This window comes from Somniosus microcephalus, unplaced genomic scaffold, assembly GCF_052327205.1.
Source record: "Somniosus microcephalus isolate GS21.2 unplaced genomic scaffold, FLI_Smic_1.0 unresolved_chr1, whole genome shotgun sequence".
Taxonomy (NCBI): Eukaryota; Metazoa; Chordata; class Chondrichthyes; order Squaliformes; family Somniosidae; genus Somniosus; species Somniosus microcephalus.
In genome coordinates, this window is record NW_028225179.1 from 44,675,552 (window position 1) to 44,698,064 (window position 22,513).

General features: G+C 49.2%; 1 protein-coding gene across 6 annotated transcripts in view; it reads left to right on the forward strand.

Moving 5' to 3' along the window:
* LOC147094885 (autism susceptibility gene 2 protein homolog) overlaps nt 1-22,513 on the forward strand; it is a 138,627-nt gene that overhangs the window by 24,731 nt on the left and 91,383 nt on the right. The window lies entirely within an intron of this gene.

Sequence of the window (22,513 nt, forward strand, 5' to 3'; positions counted from 1 at the left end):
CCTGTAAGCAAGTTCCGTACGCTTAAAACTTTCGTTTGACCGTAATTTTTCTTTTTTAAGCCAAGTGTTGGAAGGCATCCTCAGTTGCCAGAGTAAAGCTGGTGTGGCTTTTCTCATTGCAGATTTGAAAGCACTCCAAAGCGTAATTTATCACCCCTTTAGGTAGGTAGCTCGCTGACCGACAATGGCTCCAACCCCCCAACGCCTCACATTTAATATTTTCATCCTCGTGTTCAAATATTCTTTGTGGCCTCGTCCCCCATCTCTGTAACCTCCTACAACCCTCCGAGGCCTCTCTGCCCCTCCAATTCTGGTCTCTTGTTATCTCCCACTCCCCTTGTTTCCAAATCCCTCCCTGACCTCGCACCCCCCCCCCCCACCCCCCACAGATTTCTCGAGCCTCCTCCAGCCCCTACAACCCTCCGAGATAGAGTTATACAGCACAGAAAGAGGCCCTTTGGCCCATCGTGTCTGCATTGGCCATCAAGCCCTGTCTATTCTGATCCCATTTTCCAGCACTTGGTCCGTAGCCTTGTATGCCATGGCGTTTCAAGTGCTCATCTAAATGCTGCTTGAATGTCGTGAGGGTTCCTGCCTCTACCACCCTTTCAGGCAGTGAGTTCCAGATTCCAACCACCCTCTGGGTGAAAAAGTTTTTCCTCAAATCCCCTCTAAACCTCCTGCCCCTTACCTTGAAACTATGCCCCCTGGTTATTGACCCCTCTACTAAGGGGAAAAGTTCCTTTCTATCTACCCTATCTATGCCCCTCATAATTTTGTACACCTCAATCAGGTCCCCCCTCAGCTTTCTCTGCTCTAAGGAAAACAACCCCAGCCTGTCCAGTCTCTCTTCATAGCTGAAGCGCTCCAGCCCAGGTAACATCCTGGTGAATCTCCTCTGCACCCTCTCCAATGCAATCACATCCTTCCTATAGTGTGGTGACCAGAACTGCACACAGTATTCCAGCTGTGGCCTAACCAGCATTTTGTACAGTTCCATCATAACCTCCCTGCTCCTATATTCTATGCCTCGGCTAATGAAGGCGCTCCTCCAATTCTGGCTTCTTGTGCATCCCCCCCCCCCCCACCCCCCCCCCCCCCCCCGATTTCCATCGCTTCCGTCATTTGAAGGCCGTGCTTTCAGCCGCCTGGGCCCTAAGCTCTGGAATTCCCTCCCTCTTTTTCTCTCTCCCCCCCTTTAACACTCTCCTTGAAACCGACCTCTGTCCAAGCTACAACAGCAAAATACTGCGGATGCTGGAAATCTGAAATAACAACAGAAAATGCTGCAAATACTCAGCAGGCCAGGCAGCATCCGTGGAGAGAGAAACAGAGTTAACGTTTCAGGTCTGGGACCCTTCATCAGAACTGAAAGTGGGAGTGAAGCGGAGAATTAAAGTGACAGGCGACCGGAAGCTCAGGGTCACCCTTACGGACTGAACGGAGGTGTTCCGCTCTGACCTCACCGTCTGCGGCCTATTACATTGTTCCAATGAAGCTGAACGTAAGCTCGATGAACAGCACCTCATCTTTCGATTAGGCACTTTACAACCTGCCGGACTCGATATCGAGTTCAACAATTTCAGGTAATAACCCCTACCCCCATTTTTCATGCAGTATGATTTTGCCATTCCCATTTGCAACATTTTCACAGCATGTTCTTTCAATTCCTTCCTCCCCTCCTAATCCCCCACCCCCGTCTCTGGACCGGCTTAATATCTCTTACATTTCCAGCTTTTTCCAGTTCTGATGAAGGGTCCCAGACCTGAAACGTTAACTCTGTTTCTCTCTCCATGGATGCTGCCTGGCCTGAGTATTTCCAGTATTTTCTGTTGTTATTTCTTTGTCCAAGCTTTTGGTCACCTGCCCATATGTCTCCTTACGTGGCTCGGTGTCAAATTTTGTCTGACTTGCGCTCCTGTGAAACGCCTTGGGCTGTTTGAACGACGTCAAAGGAAAGCAAAGAGTTGGAATAAACGGGTCTTTTTCCGAGTGGCAGGCAGTGACTAGTGGGGTACCGCAAGGATCGGTCCTAGGACCCCAGCTATTCACAATATATATTAATGATCTGGACAAGGGAACTAGATGTAATATCTCCAAAATAACAACAGAAAATGCTGGAAAAACTCAGCAGGTCAGGCAACATCCGTGGAGAGAAATTTGAGTTGACGTTTCGGGTTGGACCCTTCTTCAAAACTGGAAAGAAAAGAAACTAGATCGGAGGCAGGGCTGCGATCGGACAAAAGAATAAAAGAAACAAAAGAAGTAAAAGAGATTAGAAGCTAGACGAGATAGTAATAGGCTGGGATTAGGTGTAAAGTGTACTGGCAGGGCAAAAGATAGCTGCCAGGTGTGAGAGAGAAACAAAAGGAAAGGGGGGGGGGGGGAAAGGAGTGGAACAATTACAAGAGAAAATGAAATGGGGGCCGAGCTTATGATCTGAAATTGTTGAACTCGATATTGAGTCCGGAAGGCTGTAAAGTGCCTAATCGGAAGATGATTTGCTGTTCCTCGAGTTTACGTTGAGCTTCCGTGGAACAATACAAGAGGCCAAGGACGGTGAGGTCCGAGTGGGAATGGAGCGGTGAATTAATATGACAGGCGACCGGAAGCTCGGGGTCACCCTTACGGACTGAACGGAGGTGTTCCGCAAAGCGGTCACCCAATCTGCGTTTGGTCTCCCCAATGTAGAGGAGACTGCATCGTGAGCAGCGAATACAGTATACTAGATTGCGAGAAGTACAAGTAAATCGCTGTTTCACCTGGAAGGGGTGTTTGGGGCCCTGGACAGTGGGAAGGGGGAGGTATAGGGGCAGGTGTCAACCACAGTAGAGGGGAATCCTCGGTTGCGGAAAAAGGAAGACATGTCTGAAGCACTGGTGTGGGAAGGTGGCGTCGTCGGAGCAGATACGGCGAGAGGCGGAGAAACTGGGAGAATGGAATAGAGTCCTTACAGGAAGCGGGGTGGGAGGAAGTGTAGTCCAGGTAGCTGTGGGAGTCAGTGGGCTTGTAGTAAATATTGGTCGATAACCTATCCCCAGAGATGGAGACGGAGAAGTCGAGGAAGGAAGGGAAGAGTCCGAGATGGACCATGTGAAGGTGAGGGCACAAAGCTGGGTGGGCGTGTGTGCTGTGAGGAGGATGCTGAGAAACTCCAGTATGATTTGGACAGGTTGGGTGATTGGGCAGAAGCATAGCAGATGCAATATAATGTGGATAAATGCGAGGTTATCCACTTTGGTGTCAAAAACAAGAAGGCAGATTATTATCTGAATGGCAATAGATCGGGAGAAGGGGAAGTGCAACGAGACCTAGGTGTCCTTGTGCACCAGTCGCTGAAGGTAAGCATGCAGGTGCAGCAGGCGGTTAAGAAGGCAAATGGTATGTTGGCCTTCGTAGCGAGAGGGTTTGCATACAGGAACAAAGATGTCTTGCTGCAGTTGTACAGGGCCTTGGTGCGACCACATCTTGAGTATTGTGTGCAGTTTTGGTTGCCTTATCTGAGGAAGGATGTTCTTGCCATGGAAGGAGTTCAGCGAAGATTCACCAGACTGATACCTGGGATAGCAGGAATGACGTATGAGGAGAGATTGGGTCGATTGGGCTTATACTCGCTGGAGTTTAGAAGAATGAGAGGGGATCTCATTGAAACTTATAAAATTCTAACAGGACTAGACAGACTAGATGCAGGAAGGATGTTCCCGATGGTTGGGGAGTCCAGAACCAGGGGTCACAGTCTAAGGATAAGGGGTAAGCCATTTAGGACAGAGATGAGGAGGAATTCCTTCACCCAGAGAGTGGTGAACCTGTGGAATTCTCTACCACAGAAGGCAGTTGAGGCCAATTCATTAAATATATTCAAGAAGGAGTTGGATATATTTCTTTAGGCTAAAGGGATCAAGGGGTATGGGGAGAAAGCAGGGACAAGGTACTGAATTTGGATGATCAGCCATGATCGCATTGAATGGTGGAGCAGGCTCGAGGGGCCGAATGGCCGACTCCTGCTCCTATCTTCTATGTTTCTATATAAATACACATTTTTGTTGTACAACGGTTTTTGTAGGTCTTTTGTCATTGGATAGTATTTTACAGCACAGAACCAGGTTATTCAGCCCAACAGGTCCATGGCGTGAAAGTTTTTTTTGCAGCTTCTCCTTCTAGGCAGTATTGGTGGGTCGTCACTTTGTTTGGCTGTGAAAGACTTCAACTGAAGCAGGAATGGGCAGTGGCTTTCGGAGCAAGACGACCGGGTCTATCTCGGTTCCATCTACGTCAGTGAAATAAAATAGATCGCTGCTGTTTGGTGGTAGTATTTGGTGTTTGCTGGCTAAAAAGCAGAGAGCAGTGGTGGACGGTTGTTTTGCGGACTGGAGGGAGGGACACCATGGTGTCACCCAGGGGCCGGTATTGGGACCACTGCTGTATTGGGACCACTGCTCTCTTTGATATATAATAATGACCTGGACTTGTGTACACCGGGCCGAATTTCAAAGTTTGCAGATGACGCGAAACTCGGGAGATGTAGTGAACCGTGAGGAGGGCAGTAACATCCTTCAGGAGGACACAGACAGACCGGGCAGAAACATGGCAGAAGCAACTTAATGCCGAGATGGGTGAAGTGAGACATTTTGGTAGGAAGAATGAGGAGAGGCAGTATGAATGAAATGGTACAATTTTAAAAGGGGTGCAGGAACCGAGAGACCTGGGGGGTGTACGGACACAAATCTTCGAAGGCGGCAGGACAAGTTGAGAAGGCTGTTTTTATAAAAAATTAAAAAAAAAGCATATGGGATCCATGGCTTTATTGAAGAGTTCAAAAGCAAGGAAGTTACACTAAACCCTTATAAAACCCTGGTTAGGCCCCAGCTGGAGTGTCGTGTTCAATTCTGGCCACCACTCTTTAGGAAGGATGTCAAGGCCTTGGAGAGGATGCAGAAGCGATTGACCAGAGTGGTACCAGGGATGAGGGACTTCAGTTACATGGAGAGACTGGAGAAGCTGGGGTTGTTCTCCTTAGAGCAGAGAAGGTTAAGAGGAGATTTGATAGAGGTGTTCAAAATCGTGAACAGTTTCAACAGAGTAAATAAGGAGAAACTGTTTCCAGTGGCGGGAGGGTCGGTAACCAGAGGACACAGATTGAAGGTGATTGGCAAAAGAACCAGAGGGGGAGACGAGGAAGCATTTATTTTACGCAGCGAGTTGTTGTGATCTGGAACTCACTGCCCGAAAGGGCGGCGGAAGCAGATTAAATTTTCAAGAGAATTGGATAAATACTTGAGGGAAAAAAATTACAGGGCTGTGGGGGGGAAAAGCAAGGGAGGGGAATTAATTGGCTAGCTCCACCAAAGAGCCGGAATGGTCACGTTGGGCCGAATGGCCTCCTTCTGTGGTGCATCATTCTATGGTTCTAGGATGTGGTTCTCTGCGATTTGCTTACAAGGTGAAACATAGAAACATAGAAGATAGGAGCAGGAGTAGGCCATTCGGCCCCTCGAGCCTGCTCCGCCACTTAATGAGATCATGGCTGATCATCCAAATTCAGTACCCTGTCCCTGCTTTCTCCCCATATCCCTTGATCCCTTTAGCCGTAAGAAATATATCCAACTCCTTCTTGAATATATTTAATGAATTGGCCTCAATTGCCTTCTGTGGTAGAGAATTCCACAGGTTCACCACTCTCTGGGTGAAGAAATTCCTCCTCATCTCTGTCCTAAATGGCTTACCCCTTATCCTTAGACTGTGACCCCTGGTTCTGGACTCCCCGGCCATCGGGAACATCCTTCCTGCATCTAGTCTCCCTAGTCCTGTTAGAATTTTATAAGTTTCAATGAGATCCCCTCTCATTCTTCTAAACTCTAGCGAATATAAGCCTAATCGACCCAATCTCTCCTCATACGTCATTCCTGCCATCCCAGGTATCGGTCAGGTGAATCTTCGCTGCTCTCCCTCCATGGCAAGAACATCCTTCCTCAGATAAGGCGACCAAAACGGCACACGATACTCAAGGTGTGTAAAGTTTTGGTCAGGAGGACGTGACCTTCTCCGTTCACCATCGATGGCTGTATGCGTTTAATGATGAGGGCAGGTTGCACGGACTGGGCTTGTATTCCTTCGAGAATAGAAGATTAAGGGGCGATCTAATTGACGTGTTGAAGACGATGAAAGGGTTTGCTGGAGTAGATAGAAAGAAACTGTTTCCTCTGGCAGGGGGAAGTCCAGAACAAGGGGGCATGACCTTAAAAACCACAATTTGCCCAGAAATTCGGGTCGGTGGCTTCCTGCGGGTGCAAGCCCCCAATCTGCACTTAACTAGCGCGCCGGCCGTTGAGCTGTGGGTCCCCGTGGAATTCCGATCCTGGGCCTAGTCCAGCTGCCGGCACGCAGTGCTTGCGTATCCCACGGGCGCAGTTAGTTCGATGCGTCCCCTGGGATCACGTGGGTCATGGGCAGCCAATCGGAGCAGGGAATGCTCTATTCATAAGTCTGACAAGAAGTGCTGTCAAGACTTATAAATACTGCGGCCCCAAAATAGCACTAAACCTGCAAATAATTTTTTTTTTTTTAATCGCATTTTTGATATAAACTATAAATTACATGAAATAACTATTTTAAACAATTTAAATTTTTGAAAAAAATAATTTTATATTCTAATGGGGCTAAAAATAAACTTGCCTTGCTTTAAAGTATTTAAAAATAATAAACCTGTGGAAAAAATGTTTTAATTTTAATTAATTCACCACTTACCTTGTAAAAAGCAGGCCTTACGCCTGCTTTTTACATTTCTAACTTCTGCAGGCTTACGTTCCCGGAGAAACATGTAAAAAAAAACGTAAGTTCGATGCGCACGCGCAGCCTCCCCCGCGCACGCGTTCGACCTCTGAACCCCTTCGTTCAGAGGAACGGAAGTGCCGGTTTCCCGCGCATGTGCAGTGCATGCAGGAAACCGGCACTTCAATCGGGCCTACGGGCGGGTACCCCGTGCGTACTCACCCGTGGAGACCCGAATTTCTGGGCCATTATATATTAATGATCTAGACGAGGGAACTAGATGTAATATCTCCAAGTTTGCAGACGACACAAAGCTGGGTGGGTGTATGTGCTGTGAGGAGGATGCAGAGAAACTCCAGTATGATTTGGACAGGTTGGGCGATTGGGCAGATGCATGGCAGATGCAGTATGATGTGAATAAATGCGAGGTTATCCACTTTGGTGTCAAAAACAAGAAGGCAGATTATTATCTAAATGGCAATAGATTGGGAGAAGGGGAAGTGCAATGAGACCTGGGTGCCCTTGTGCACCAGTCGCTGAAGGTAAGCATGCAGGTGCAGCAGGCGGTTAAGAAGGCAAATGGGATGTTGGCCTTCGTAGCGAGAGGGTTCGAGTACATAGAAACATAGAAGATAGGAGCAGGAGTAGGCCATTTGGCCCTCGAGCCTGCTCCGCCATTCAATGCGATCATGGCTGATCATCCAAATTCAGTGCCCTGTCCCTGCTTTCTCCCCATATCTCTTGATCCCTTTAGCCTTAAGAAATATATCCAACTCCTTCTTGAATATATTTAATGAATTGGCCTCTACTGCCTTCTGTGGTAGAGAATTCCACAGGTTCACCACTCTCTGGGTGAAGAAATTCCTCCTTATCTCAGTCCTAAATGGCTTACCCCTTATCCTTAGACTGTGACCCCTGGTTCTGGACTCCCCGGCCATCGGGAACATCCTTCCTGCATCTAGTCTGTCTAGTCCTGTTAGAATTTTATAAGTTTCAATGAGATCCCCTCTCAATCTTCTAAACTCCAGCGAGTACAAACCCAATCGACCCAATCTCTCCTCATACGTCATTCCTGCCATCCCAGGTATCAGCCTGGTGAATCTTCGCTGCACTCCTTCCATGGCAAGAACATCCTTCCTCAGATAAGGCGACCAAAACTGCACACAATACTCAAGGTGCGGTCTCACCAAGGCCCTGTACAACTGCAGCAAGACATCCTTGTTCCTGTACTCAAACCCTCTCGCTACGAAGGCCAACATACCATTTGCCTTCTTAACTGCCTGCTGCACCTGCATGCTTACCTTCAGCGACTGGTGCACAAGGTCTCGTTGCACTTCCCCTTCTCCCAATCTATTGCCGTTCAGATAATAATCTGCCTTCCTGTTTTTGCCACCAAAGTGGATAACCTCGCATTTATCCACATTATACTGCATCTGCCATGCATCTGCCCAATCACCCAACCTATCCAAATCATACTGGAGTTTCTCGGCATCCTCCTCACAGCAGGTTATAGGTTAAAAATTGCTAGAGGAGGTACTAGAAAGGCTGGCTGTACTTAAAGTTGATAAGTTGCCAGGACCGGATGGGATACATCCTAGGATGCTGAGCGAAGTGAAGGAAGAAATCGCGAAGGTACTGGCCATAATCTTCCATTACTCCTTAGAAACCGGGGTGGTGTCAGAGGACTGGAGAATAGCAAATGTCACACCCTTGTTCAAAAAAAGGTGCAAGGATAAACCCAGCAACTACAAGCCAGTCAGTTTAACCTCGGTAGTGGGGAAGCTTTTCGAAACAGTAATCAGGGACAAAATTAACAGTCACTTAGACAAGTGTAGATTAATTAAGGAAAGCCAGCACGGATTTGTTAAAGGCAAATCGTGTTTAACCTACTTGATAGAGTTCTTTGATGAGGTAACAGAGGGTCGATGAGGGTAATGCGGTTGACGTGGTGTGCATGGATTTCCAAAAGGCGTTCGACAAAGTGCCACATAATAGGCTTGCCAGCAAAGTTGAAGCCCATGGAATAAAAGGGACAGTGGCTGCATGGATACGAAATTGGCTAAGTGACAGGAAACAGAGTAGTGGTGAACGGCTGTTTTTCGGACTGGAGGAAGGTACACAGTGGTGTTCCCCAGGGGTCGGTACTAGGACCACTGCTTTTCTTGTTATATATTAATGACTTGGATGTGGGTGTACCGGGCACAATTTCAAAATTTGCAGATGATACAATACTTGGAAGTATAGTGAACAGTGAGGAGGAGAGTGATCGACCCCAAGAGGATATAGACAGGCTGGTGGAATGGGCGGACACGTGGCAGATGAAATTTAACGCAGAAAAGTGCGAAGTGATACATTTTGGTAGAAAGAATGAGGAGAGGACATATAAACTAAAGGGTACAATCTTAAAAGTGGATGCATGATCAGAGAGACCTGCGGGTATATGAGCACAAATCGTTGAAGGTGGCAGGACAGGTTGAGAAAGCGGTTAAAAAAAGCTTATGGGATCCTGGGCTTCATCAATAGAGGTATAGAGTACAAAAGCAAGGAAGTTATGATGAACCTGTGTAAAATACTGGTTCGGCCTCAACTGGAGTATTGCGTCCAATTCTGGGCACCGTACTTTAGGAAGGATGTGAAGGCCTTAGAGAGGGTGCAGAGGAGATTTACAAGAATGGTTCCAGGGATGAGGGACTGGATAGACTGGAGAAGCTGGGATTGTTCTCCTGAAGGCAGTGAAGATTGAGAGGAGATTTGATAGAGGTGCTCAAAATCATGAGGGGTCTGGACAGAGTAGATAGAGAGAAACTGGTCCCATTGGTGGAAGGGTCGAGAACCAGAGGACACAGATTTAAGGTGATTGGCAGAAGAACCAAAGGCGACATGAGGAAAAACTTTTTTACTCAGCGATTGGTTAGGATCTGGAATGCAGTGCCCGAAAGGGTAGTGGAGACAGACTCAATCACGGCTTTCAAAAGGGAATTGGATGTGTACCTGTAGGGCTCCGGGGAAAGGGCAGGGGAGTTGGACTAGCTGAAGTGCTCTTGCAGAGAGCCGGCACGGGCTGCCTTCCGTGCTGTAACCATTCTATGGTTCGCTGCTTCTTCTTGGGCAGTCCCTCGGAACCGAGGATGACTTGCTTCCACATTAAAAATGAGTTCTCAGGCGACTGCTGAGTCCAATGCGGGACCTACAGTCTCTGTCACAGGTGGGGCAGACGGTGGTTGAAGGGGCGGGTGGGTGGGGCGCTTGGGTTGACGTGCGCTCCTTGCGCTGCCTGCGCTTGGCTTCCGCTTGCTCCCGGCGAAGAGACTCGAGGTGTTCGGCGCCTTCCCGGATGCTTCTCCTCCACTTTGTGCGGTTTTGGGCCAGGGATTCCCAGGTGTCGGTGGGGATGTTACACTTTTTCAAGGAGGCTTCGAGGGTGTCCTTGAAGCGTTTCCTCTGCCCACCTGGGGCTTCTCTTGCCGTGCCGGAGCTCCGAGTAGAGTGCTTGTTTTGGGAGTCTCGTATCGGGCAATGTGACCCGTCCGTCGGAGCTATGGTTCTACAGGAAAGGCGGCAGCCGATTTGCACACGGCAAGCTCCCACAAACAGCAATGTGATAATGACCAGATCATCTGTTTTTAGTGATGTTGCTTGAGGGATAAATATTGGCCCAGGACACCAGGGATAACTCCCCTATTCCTCTTCGAAATACGTCCAGCTGAGAGAGCAGAGGAACTCTGTGTAACGTCTCATCCAAAAGATGGCCCCTCTAACAGTGCAGCGCTCCCTCAGTACTGCCCCTCCGACAGTGCAGCGCTCCCTCAGTACTGCCCGTCCGACAGTGCAGCGCTCCCTCAGTACTGCCCCTCCGACAGTGCGGCGCTCCCTCAGTACTGCCCCTCCGACAGTGCGGCGCTCCCTCAGTACTGCCCCTCCGACAGTGCAGCGCTCCCTCAGTACTGCCCCTCCGACAGTGCAGCGCTCCCTCAGTACTGCCCCTCCGACAGTGCAGCGCTCCCTCAGTACTGCCCGTCCGACAGTGCAGCGCTCCCTCAGTACTGCCCGTCCGACAGTGCAGCGCTCCCTCAGTACTGCCCCTCCGACAGTGCAGCGCTCCCTCAGTACTGCACCTCCGACAGTGCGGCGCTCCCTCAGTACTGCACCTCCGACAGTGCGGCGCTCCCTCAGTACTGCCCCTCCGACAGTGCAGCGCTCCCTCAGTACTGCCTGTCCGACAGTGCAGCGCTCCCTCAGTACTGCCCGTCCGACAGTGCAGCACTCCCTCAGTACTAACACTCCGACAGTGCGGTGCTCCCTCAGTACTGCCCCTCCGACAGTGCGGCGCTCCCTCAGTACTGCCCCTCCGACAGTGCGGCGCTCCCTCAGTACTGCCCGTCCGACAGTGCAGCACTCCCTCAGTACTAACACTCCGACTGTGCAGCGCTCCCTCAGTACTGCCCGTCCGACAGTGCGGCGCTCCCTCAGTACTGCCCGTCCGACAGTGCGGCGCTCCCTCAGTACTGCCCGTCCGACAGTGCAGCACTCCCTCAGTACTAACACTCCGACTGTGCAGCACTCCCTCAGTACTGCCCCTCCGACAGTGCAGCACTCCCTCAGTACTAACACTCCGACAGTGCAGCGCTCCCTCAGTACTGCCCGTCCGACAGTGCGGCGCTCCCTCAGTACTGCCCGTCCGACAGTGCAGCACTCCCTCAGTACTAACACTCCGACTGTGCAGCACTCCCTCAGTACTGCCCCTCCGACAGTGCGGCGCTCCCTCAGTACTGCCCGTCCGACAGTGCAGCGCTCCCTCAGTACTGCCCCTCCGACAGTGCGGCGCTCCCTCAGTACTGACCCTCCGACAGTGCGGCGCTCCCTCAGTACTGCCCGTCCGACAGTGCAGCACTCCCTCAGTACTAACACTCCGACTGTGCAGCACTCCCTCAGTACTGCCCCTCCGACAGTGCGGCGCTCCCTCAGTACTGCCCGTCCGACAGTGCAGCGCTCCCTCAGTACTGCCCCTCCGACAGTGCGGCGCTCCCTCAGTACTGACCCTCCGACAGTGCAGCGCTCCCTCAGTACTGCCCGTCCGACAGTGCAGCACTCCCTCAGTACTGCCCCTCCGACAGTGCCGCGCTCCCTCAGTACTAACACTCCGACTGTGCAGCGCTCCCTCAGTACTGCCCCTCCGACAGTGCCGCGCTCCCTCAGTACTGACCCTCCGACAGTGCAGCGCTCCCTCAGTACTGCCCGTCCGACAGTGCAGCACTCCCTCAGTACTGCCCCTCCGACAGTGCCGCGCTCCCTCAGTACTAACACTCCGACTGTGCCGCGCTCCCTCAGTACTAACACTCCGACTGTGCAGCGCTCCCTCCGTACTGCCCCTCCGACAGTGCCGCGCTCCCTCAGTACTGACCCTCTGACAGTGCAGCGCTCCCTCAGTACTGCCCGTCCGACAGTGCAGCACTCCCTCAGTACTGCCCCTCCGACAGTGCCGCGCTCCCTCAGTACTGCCCCTCCGACAGTGCGGCGCTCCCTCAGTACTGCCCCTCCGACAGTGCAGCACTCCCTCAGTACTGCCCCTCCGACAGTGCCGCGCTCCCTCAGTACTGCCCCTCCGACAGTGCGGCGCTCCCTCAGTACTGCCCCTCCGACAGTGCGGCGCTCCCTCAGTACTGCCCCTCCGACACTCCCTCAGTACTGCCCTGGAGTGTCAGCCTAGATTTTTGTCCTCTTGTCTCTGGATTGGGACTTGAATCCACAACCTTCTGATTCCAAGACGAGAGTGCTACCAACTGAGCCACAGCTGACACCTTTTGTACTGGGAGCAAATTGGGAGCTGTGTGCACTTGTGTGTCAGAAATTCACTCCACTCTTTGAATACGATTCTCTGGACTCGATTCATCCTCCAGACTGTGGTGGTCTCTTTTTATAAAAAATAAAAAAAAATATTCAACCAATCTCTTGATGTGCAAGACGTGTCGCCAACAGTTGGGTGGCTCAGTGACCACACTGGTGGGGAAAGCTTAATATTGAGCAGCAAGCAACACCTTGCTTTTGTATAGTGCCTATAACCAAACAAAAACTTCCCAAAGCAGGGGAGGGAGGAACGTTGGCCCCAGGACCCCAACTCTCTTTCCCTCCCTCCCTCCCTCCCCTGGAGACCGGTGCAGTGAAGTTGAGTCACAGGAACAGGAGGAGGCCATTCAGCTCCTCAAGCCTCTTCTCCTGCCATTTGATCAGCTCATGGCTGATCTGTATCTTAACTCCGTCCACCCGCCTCGCTTCCGCAACCCTTAATACCCTTGCCGAACAAACATCTATCGATTAATAACAGGAAACGCTGGAAATACTCAGCAGGCCAGGCAGCATCGGTGGAGAGAGAAACAGAGTTAACGTTTCAGGTCGGTGACCTTTCGTCAGAACTGGGGGGAAAAAGCAGGAAATGGAAAGCAAGTTTAGGGGCTGGGAAAAGGGGGAGGGGATGAAAGAACAAAAAGGAAGGTCAGCGATAGGATAGAAAGCAGGAGAGGTTAAGAGACATGAAGAGATATTCAAGGCGAGAGGAGGTGGTAATGGGGCAGGTTAAGGAACAAAGGATGGCTCTAGATGGGGTGTGAATTGCGCTGGCAGAATGAAGGACAGCTGAAGGGAGGGAAGAAAAAACAAAGCGTGGATTAAAAAAAGAAACCAGACTGATACCTGGGATGGCAGGAATGATGTATGAGGAGAGATTGGGTCGATTGGAGTTTAGAAGAATGAGAGGGGATCTCATCGAAACTTATAAAATTCTGACAGACTAGATGCAGGAAGGATGTTCCTGATGGCTGGGGAGTCCAGAACCAGGGGTCACAGTCTAAGGATAAGGGGTAAGCCATTTAGGACAGAGATGAGGAGGAATTTCTTCACCCAGAGAGTGGTGAACCTGTGGAATTCTCTACCACAGAAGGCAGTAGAGGTCAATTCATTAAATATATTCAAGAAGGAGTTGGATATATTTCTTAAGGCTAAAGGGATCAAGGGATGTGGGGAGAAAGCAGGGACAGGGTACTGAGTTTGGATGATCAGCCATGATCTCATTGAATGGCAGAGCAGGCTCGAGGGGCCGAATGGCCTACTCCTGCTCCTATCTTCTATGTTAAAATATATATATGTGATAGCGGCCGAGGTTATGATCTGAAATTGTTGAACTCTATGTTGAGTCCAGAGGGCTGTAGAGTGCCTGATCTCTGTTTTGAAATTTCTAATTGGCCCCCAACCTCAACAGCTTTTTGGGGGAAGAGAGTTCCAGATTTTCACTACCCTTTGTGTGAAGAAGTGCTTCCTGACATCACCCCGCTTGATCGGCCTCCCCAACCTCCACTTTAAGCATAGAAACATAGAAGATAGGAGCAGGAGTAGGCCATTCGGCCCCTCGAGTCTGATCCGCCATTCAATGCGATCATGGCTGATCATCCAAATTCAGTACCCTGTCCCTGCTTTCTCCCCGTATCCCTTGATCCCTTTAGCCTTAAGAAATATATCCAACTCCTTCTTGAATATATTTAATGAATTGGCCTCAACTGCCTTCTGTGGTAGAGAATTCCACAGGTTCACCACTCTCTGGGTGAAGTAATTCCTCCTCATCTCAGTCCTAAATGGCTTACCCCTTATCCTCAGACTGTGACCCCTGGTTCTGGACTCCCCGACCATCGGGAACATCCTTCCTGCATCTAGTCTGTCTAGTCCTGTTGGAATGTTATAAGTTTCAATGAGATTCACTCCCTCCACCACTGGCGTACCGTGGCTGCAGTGTGTACCATCTACAAGATGCACTGCAGCAACTCGCCAAGGCTTCTACGGCAGCACCTCCCAAACCCGCGACCTCTTCCACCTAGAAGGACAAGGACAAGGGCATCCGGTGCATGGAAACACCACCACCTCCAAGTTCCCCTCCAAGTCGCACACCATCCTGACTTGGAAATATATCGCCGCTTCTTTGCCGTCGCTGGGTCAAAATCCTGGAACTCCCTCCCTAACAGCTCTCAAATAATTCAATTAAGTTCGTCAGATACGACCTTCCCTTAGCAAATCCATGCTGACTGTCCTTGATTAATCCGTGCCTTTCTAAATGATGATGAATACTGTCCCTCAGTATTTTTTCCAACAATTTGCTCAGCACCGAGGATAGGCTGACTGGCCTGTAATTACTCGGCCTATCCCTTTTTAAACAACAGTTCAATGTTAGCAGTCCTCCGGCACCACACCTGTAGCCAGAGAAGATTGAAAAATGATGGTCAGAGCCTCTGCGACTTCCTCCCTTCTCTTAACAGCCTGGGATACATTTCAAACGTGCCTGGCCACTTATCTACTTTCAAAGATGCTAAACCCCTTAATACTTTCTCATGTTTATCTCATCGAATATTTCACACTCCTCTTTCACTACAGTATCTGCATCGTCCCTTTCTTTTGTGAAGACAGACGCACAGTATTCATTAAGAACCATACCCACATCTTCAGCCTCCACACAAAAGCTTCCTCTTTGGTCTCTAAGGGCCCTACTCTTACTTTAGTTATCCTCTTGCTCTTTATGTATTTATAAAACATCTTTGAATTTTCCTTGATTTTACTTGCCAATATTTCTTCATGCCCTCTCTTTGTTTTCCTAATTTCCTTTTTAATTTCACCCCTGTACTTTCTACACTCCTCCAGGGTTTCTGCAGTATTTAGCTCTCAGCATCTGATATAAGCTTCCCATTTTTGCCTTCTCCTACCCTGTATGCCCGTTGGCACCCAGGGGGCTCTAGTTTTGGGAGTCCCACCCTTTTTCTTTGTGGCAACATGACCTTCAGCAGAACCCACTATCTCCTCCTTGAATGCCTCCCTTTGCTCTGACACCGATTTACCTTCAAGTAGCTGTTTCCAGTCCACTTTAGCTATTCACATCTCAGCTTCGTAAAATTGGCCTTTCCTCAATCGAGAACTTTTACTCCTGATCTTTGTCCTCCTCCATAACTACGTTAAATCTAACTGAATTATGATCACTACCACCAAAATTCTCTCCCACTGATGCCCCGTCCACCTGCCCAGCTTCATTCCCTAAACCTAAGTCCCGAACCGCCCCCACTCTTGTTGGGCTTGCTCCGTACTGACTAGAAAAGTTCTCCTGAATGCATTTTAAGAATTCTGTGCCCTCTATACCTTTTACACTGATTTTATCTCCATTAATGTTAGGGTAGTTAAAATCCTCTACTGTTACTGCCGTATTGTTTTTGTAGGTCTCTGAAATTTGCCTATATATTTGCTCTTCTATCTCCCTCTGACCTATTTGGGGGTGTATAGTACACTCAAGGCAGTGTAATTGCCCATTTTTTGTTCTTCTGTTTAATTCATATGGCCTCATTTGGTGAGCCTTCTAACATACTGAGATGAGGAGAAACTTCTTCACTCAGAGGGTAGTAAATCTATGGAATTTGCTCCCTCAGAGAGCTGTGGAAGCTGCAACATTAAATAGATTTAAAACGGAGATAGACAGTTTCCTAGCTGATAAGGGAATTAGGGGTTACGGGGAGAGGGCAGGGAAGTGGACGTGAGTCTAGGTTCGGATCAGCCATGATCCTATTTAATGGCGGAGCAGGCCCGAGGGGCCGTATGGCCACTCCTGCTCCTACTTATGTTCTTATATCATCTCTCCTCACAGCTGTAATTGTCTCTTTAACCAATATTGAGACTCCCCCCTTCCCTTTTTTTTATCTCCCCCTCTGTCTCGTCTGAAAAGCATGTAACCAGGAATGTTGAGCTGCCATTCTTGCCCTTCTTTCAGCCATGTTTCAGTAATAGCTATGATGATATCACACTTCCACATGTCTGTCTGTGCCCTCAGCTCATCTGCCTTATTCACTAGTCTCCTTGCATTGAAGTATATACCATTAAGCACCGCCAAACCCCTTTGTTGTCTATTTTCTACCCTTTGTTTCCTCTGCCTTCCAAACTCGCTTACTAATTTACTGCCTTCCATTTCCAGCTTTGTTCCTCTCCCTTCTCAATCTATACTCCGGTTCCCATCCCCCTGCCAAGCTAGTTTAAACCCTCCCCAACAGCACTGTCAAACCTCCCTGCGAGGATATTTGTCCCAGCCCTGTTGAGGTGCAACCCGTCCGGCTTGTGCAGGTCCCACCTCCCCCAGAACCGGTCCCAATGCCTCAGGAATCTAAAGCACCCCCCTCCTACGCCATCTCTCCAGCCACGCATTCATCTGCTCTATCCTCCTATTCCTGCGAGTAATCCGAGGGTGCGGCTCTGTTTTTTGTGAAGTTCGATGTGGCTCGCTCCCAACCCAAGTGGATTCCTGCTCGAGTCTGCCCTGTGCCGACTTTAATGAGTCTCGGCTGGCTGTTGCTGCCAAGCCTTAACACGGCCTGTTTACACAGACGAGCGGGCGGTCCGTCCGGGATGCTGCTGACCACACGGTGTCACAGACATCCGGCAGCAAAAACAACCTCGTGGCTCACGTTTACAACAGGTTCTGTTCTTTAGGGAGGGCCGGAAAGGGGTAGGTACAGCCTCGGGGGTTGGGGGTGTCATGCACAGCATTTTAATGCACGTTCCCTTCATTTCTCTCTCTCAAGTTGCCGATTCAGCAAAACTTGCTCTTACATAGTAGTTACAGCACGGTAACAGGCCACTCATAGAAACATAGAAAAATAGGAGCAGGGGTAGGCCCTTCGAGTCTGCTCCGCCATTCAATATGATCCTGGCTGATCCTCTATCTCAATACAATATTCCCGCGCTCTCCCCATACCCCTTGATGCTTTTTGTGTCTAGAAATCTATCTATCTCCTTCAGTGACTTGGCCTCCACAGCCTTCTGTGGTAGAGAATTCCACAGGTTCACCACCCTCTGAGTGGAGAAATTTCTCCTCATCTCAGTCCTAAATGTCCTACCCTATATCCTGAGACCCCTCATTCTACACCCCCCCCCCCCCCCCCCCCCACCCCAGCCAGGGGAAACATCCTCCCTGCATCCAGTCTGTGTAGCCCTGTCCGAATTTTATACGTTTCAATGAGATCCCCTCTCATTCTTCTAAACTCTAGTGAATACAGGCCTCGTCAGGTTGCGGCCGGTGTTTATGCTCCACACGAGCCTTCTCCCACCCTTCTTCATCTAATCCCAACATATCTATCAACATATCCTTCTATTCCTTTCTCCCTCCTGTGCTAATCCAGCTTCCCCTTGAATGCATCGATGCTATTTGCCTTAACTGCTCCCTGTGGTAGCGAGTTCCACATTCTCACTACTCCCTTGGTAAAGAAGTTTCAGGTTAGATTAATCAGCAGCTGTCTTCTATTTATGGCCTCCTAGTTTGTAGTTTATCCACCTGCACTTCCGGCAGCCACTTTGCAAAGCTCCAGGCCCATGACATTCAAATAGGCCAAACCAGCAACTTAGAAGTCAAGACTTGCATTTACCAAGGATGAGGGACTTCAGTGATGTGGAGAAGCTGGGGTTGTTCTCCTTCAAGCAGAGAAGGTTAAGGGGAGATTGACCAGAATGGTTCCAGGGATGAGGGACTTCAGTGATGTGGAGAGACTGGAGAAGCTGGGATTGTTCTCCTTCGAGCAGAGAAGGTTAAGGGGAGATTGACCAGAATGGTACCGGGGATGAGGGACTTCAGTGATGTGGAGAGACTGGAGAAGCTGGGATTGTTCTCCTTGGAGCAGAGAAGGTTAAGGGGAGATTGACCAGAATGGTACCAGGGATGAGGGACTTCAGTGATGTGAAGAGACTGGAGAAGCTGGGGTTGTTCTCCTTAGAGCAGAGAAGGTTAAGGGGAGATTGACCAGAATGGTACCAGGGATGAGGGACTTCAGTGATGTGGAGAGACTGGAGAAGCTGGGGTTGTTCTCCTTAGAGCAGAGAAGGTTAAGAGGAGATTTAATAGAGGGGTTCAATGTTTATGAGGGGTTTTGAAAGAGTAGATGGGGAGAAACTGTTTTCCCTGGCTGGAGGATCAGTAACCAGAGGACACAGATTTAAGGTAATTGGCAAAAAAAAAAAAGGGCAATGGGGAGACGAGTGTTATTTTCATTCCGCGGGTTATGATATGGAATGCACGACCCGAAAATAGTGGTGGAAGCACACTCAATAGTAACTTTCAAAAGGGAATTGGATAAATATATGAAGGGGGGGGGAATTTACAGGGCTCTGATTTTATATCGTGTTTTTCATGACCTCAGGATACCCCACAGCACTTTACAGCCAATTAACTACTTTTGAAGAGTTATCACTGTTACAATGTAGAAAACACGACTGCTAAATTTGCGCACAGCAAGCTCCAACATACAGCAATGTATTGGGCCAGAAATTCGGGTCGGAGGCTTCCCGCGGGCGCAAGCCCCCGACCTGCACTTACACCTTGCGCGCGCCGGCCGTTGAGCTGTGAGCCCGCGTGGGATTCCGATCCTGGGCCTCCTCCAGCTGCCGGCGCGCAGTGCTTGCGTATCCCAGCGGCGAAGTTAGTTCGCAGCGTCCCCTGGGATCACGTGGGCCATGGGGAGCCAATCGGAGCAGGGAATCTCCATTCATAGATTTAACAGGAAGACCTGTCAAATCTATGAAGAGATCGGCCCCAAAACCTAAGTAAAACTTCAAATACATTTTTTTTTTTAATCACATTTTTAAAATAACAATTTATGTAATTTATAAACTATTTTAAACAAAAATTTAAATTTTTGAAAAATTAAATAAAGTTTTTTAACGGGGCTAAAAATAAACTTAAGTTTCTTTAAAGTATTTTAAAATGATAAACCTGTGGAAAAAAATGTTTTAATTTTACTTAATTAACCTCTTACCTTGTTAAAAGCAGGCCTTGCGACTCTTTTTTCACGCACAGTTGCTAGGGACTTACCCGCACGGAGAAACCTGTGTAAAAATTAAAAAAAGTCGGAAGTTCCAGGCGTACGTGCTGCCTCTCTGGCGCACGCGTTTGACCTGTGAATCCCTATCTTCAAGGGAACGGAAGTTCCGGTTTCCAGCACATGCGCGCAGTGCATGCACGAAACCGGCACTTCCGTTGGCCCTACGCGTGAGTACCCAGCGCGTGGGGACCCGAATTTCTGGCCCATTAATAAATGACCAAATAATCTCTTTTTTTAAGTCATGTTGGTTGAGGGATAAATATTGGCCCAGGACACCAGGGAAGAACTCCCCTGCTCCTCTTCGCAAGAGTGCCGTGGGATCTTTTACGCCCACCTGAAAGGGACAGACGGCACCCCCAATTTATCCTTCGGTACTACACTGGAGTGCAAATGGGCCTGAACTGCAAAGCTCTGGTTATCAGGGGTCGCACGTGGCCCTACTCCAGCAGACACGACCACCCCGGTTAATCATCGAATGATACAGCAACAGAAGGAGGCCATTCGGCCCGTCGTGCCTGTGCCGGCTCTTTGAAAGAGCTCTCCAGTTAGTCCCTTTCCCCGCAGTCCTGTGACTTTTCCCCTTCAAATATTTATCCAAATCCCTTTTGAAAGTTACTATTGGATCTGATTCCACCTCCCTTTCAGGCAGCGCATTCCAGATCACAGCAACTTGCTGTGTACAAGATAGCTCTTTCAAAGAGCCGGCACAATGGGCCAAATGGCCTCCTCCTGTCACTATCATTATATGACTATTTCACCTCTGGCTCTTTGGCCAATCACCTTAAATCTGTGTCCTCTGGTTACCGACCCTTCTGTCAGTGGAAACATTTTCTCCTCATTTACTCTATCAAAACCATTCATGATTTTGAATGCCTCCACCAAATCTCGAGGATTTGAGTACAGGAGCAAGGATGTCTTACTACAGTTGTACAGGGCCCTGGTGAGACCACACCTGGAGTACTGTGAGCAGTTTTGGTCTCCTTACCTAAGAAAGGATATACTTGCCATAGAGGGAGTGCAGCGAAGGTCCACCAGACTGATTCCTGGGATGGCAGGAATGTCGTATGAGGAGAGATTGGGTCGACTGGGCCTGTATTCACTAGAGTTTAGAAGAATGAGAGGGGATCTCATTGAAACGTATAAAATTCTGACAGGGCTAGACAGACTGGATGCAGGGAGGATGTTTCCCCTGGCTGGGGGGTCCAGAACGACGGATCACAGTCTCAGGATACGGGGTAGGACATTTAGGACTGAGATGAGAAATTTCTTCAGTCAGAGGGTGGTGAATCTTTGGAATTCTCTACCACAGAAGGCTGTGGAGGCCCAGTCACTGGATATATTTAAGGATATAGATTTCTAGACACACAAGGCATCAAGGGGTATGGGGAGAGAGCGGGAATATGGTATTGAGATAGAGGATCAGACAGGATCATATTGAATGGCGGAGCAGGCTCGAAGGGCCGAATGGCCTACTCCTGCTCCTAATTCTCTATGTTTCCATGTCTTCTCCTTCTCTGCTCTAAGGAGAACAACCCCAGCTTCTCCAGTCTCTCCACATAACTGAAGTCCTTCATCCCTGGTACCATTCTGGTCAATCTCCCCTTAACCTTCTCTGCTCTAAGGAGAACAATCCCAGCTTCTCCAGTCTCTCCACGTAACTGAAGTCCCTCATCCCCTGGTACCATTTAAGGCCAGAGAAACATGATTCACAGCATTTCAAGAGCCCTTTTGAGATCACCACGCCATGTGCTATAGCCCCAATTCTAACCCGAAGGCTTGCTGTCGGTGACCACCTCTGCTCACTGCCACAAGAAACAGATTTAAAAAACAGACTTTCACACAACTCCACAGAGCTCCAGGGCCACGAATTGGAGGCTGCAATCTCAGTGTGAGGTTCAAGCGATCCTTGTAAAGCACTCCGGTTTACTGAGATTAGGTTGTCAGAGTGGTAGAACGTTACAGCCTCCGATCCTTCCACTGAACATTCCCCGCCTGCTCCGCAGCCAATTCCAGAAGGGCTCCCTCGTATCCGTGTGTGCGAATCGGCAAAAATAAGCGGGAAATATTAGCAATCTCTGCTGTAAGTAAACCGTCCCGTCCCTCGGTCTCTACTTGCACTTGGAAAGAAAGAGCGCATGTTCCCTCCTGCATAAAATGACACTCCACTATTCCTGGCCAGAATGGAGATGATTGGTAAATTTTCCCCCGTCAATCACGCCTGGAGACCGCACGGCTGCAAGAGACTGGGATTGATTTTACGTACATAATTTGTATTGTACATCTATCCTCCACTCATTGCATTTTCCCGAACCGCACTGTGGGAGTACCTTCACCACACAGACTGCAGCGGTTCAAGAAGGTGACTCGCCACCACCTTCTCGAGGGCAATAAGGGATGGGCAATAATTGCTGGCTTTGCCAGCGACGCCCACATCCCGGGAACGAGAGAAAAAAAATCCTGCTTTTATCGGGAGGCTTTGCTGTAGTTTTGGTCGTGAGTTCTGTTTGCTGTAGTTCGTAGAGACTCTCTTTAAATAGACTCTGCCGTAGTTTGTAAAGACTCTTTATATAGACTGTTTGCTGTAGTTTGTAGAGACTCTTTATATAGACTGTTTGCTGTAGTTTGTAGAGACTCTTTATCTAGACTGCTGTAGTTTGTAGAGACTCTTTTCAAATAGACTCTGTTTGGTGAGTAAATAGACTGATTGCTGTGAGTTCTGCTGTAACTCATGCCCTCATTGGCTGTCCCAGTAGTGTCACTGGACACTTTGTACATTCACACAGCGCCTTTGGTGTCCTCTGCGCATCCCACAGCACTCCGCAGCCGATGCATTACCCTTTGAAGCACGCTCCCTGTTATGTCGG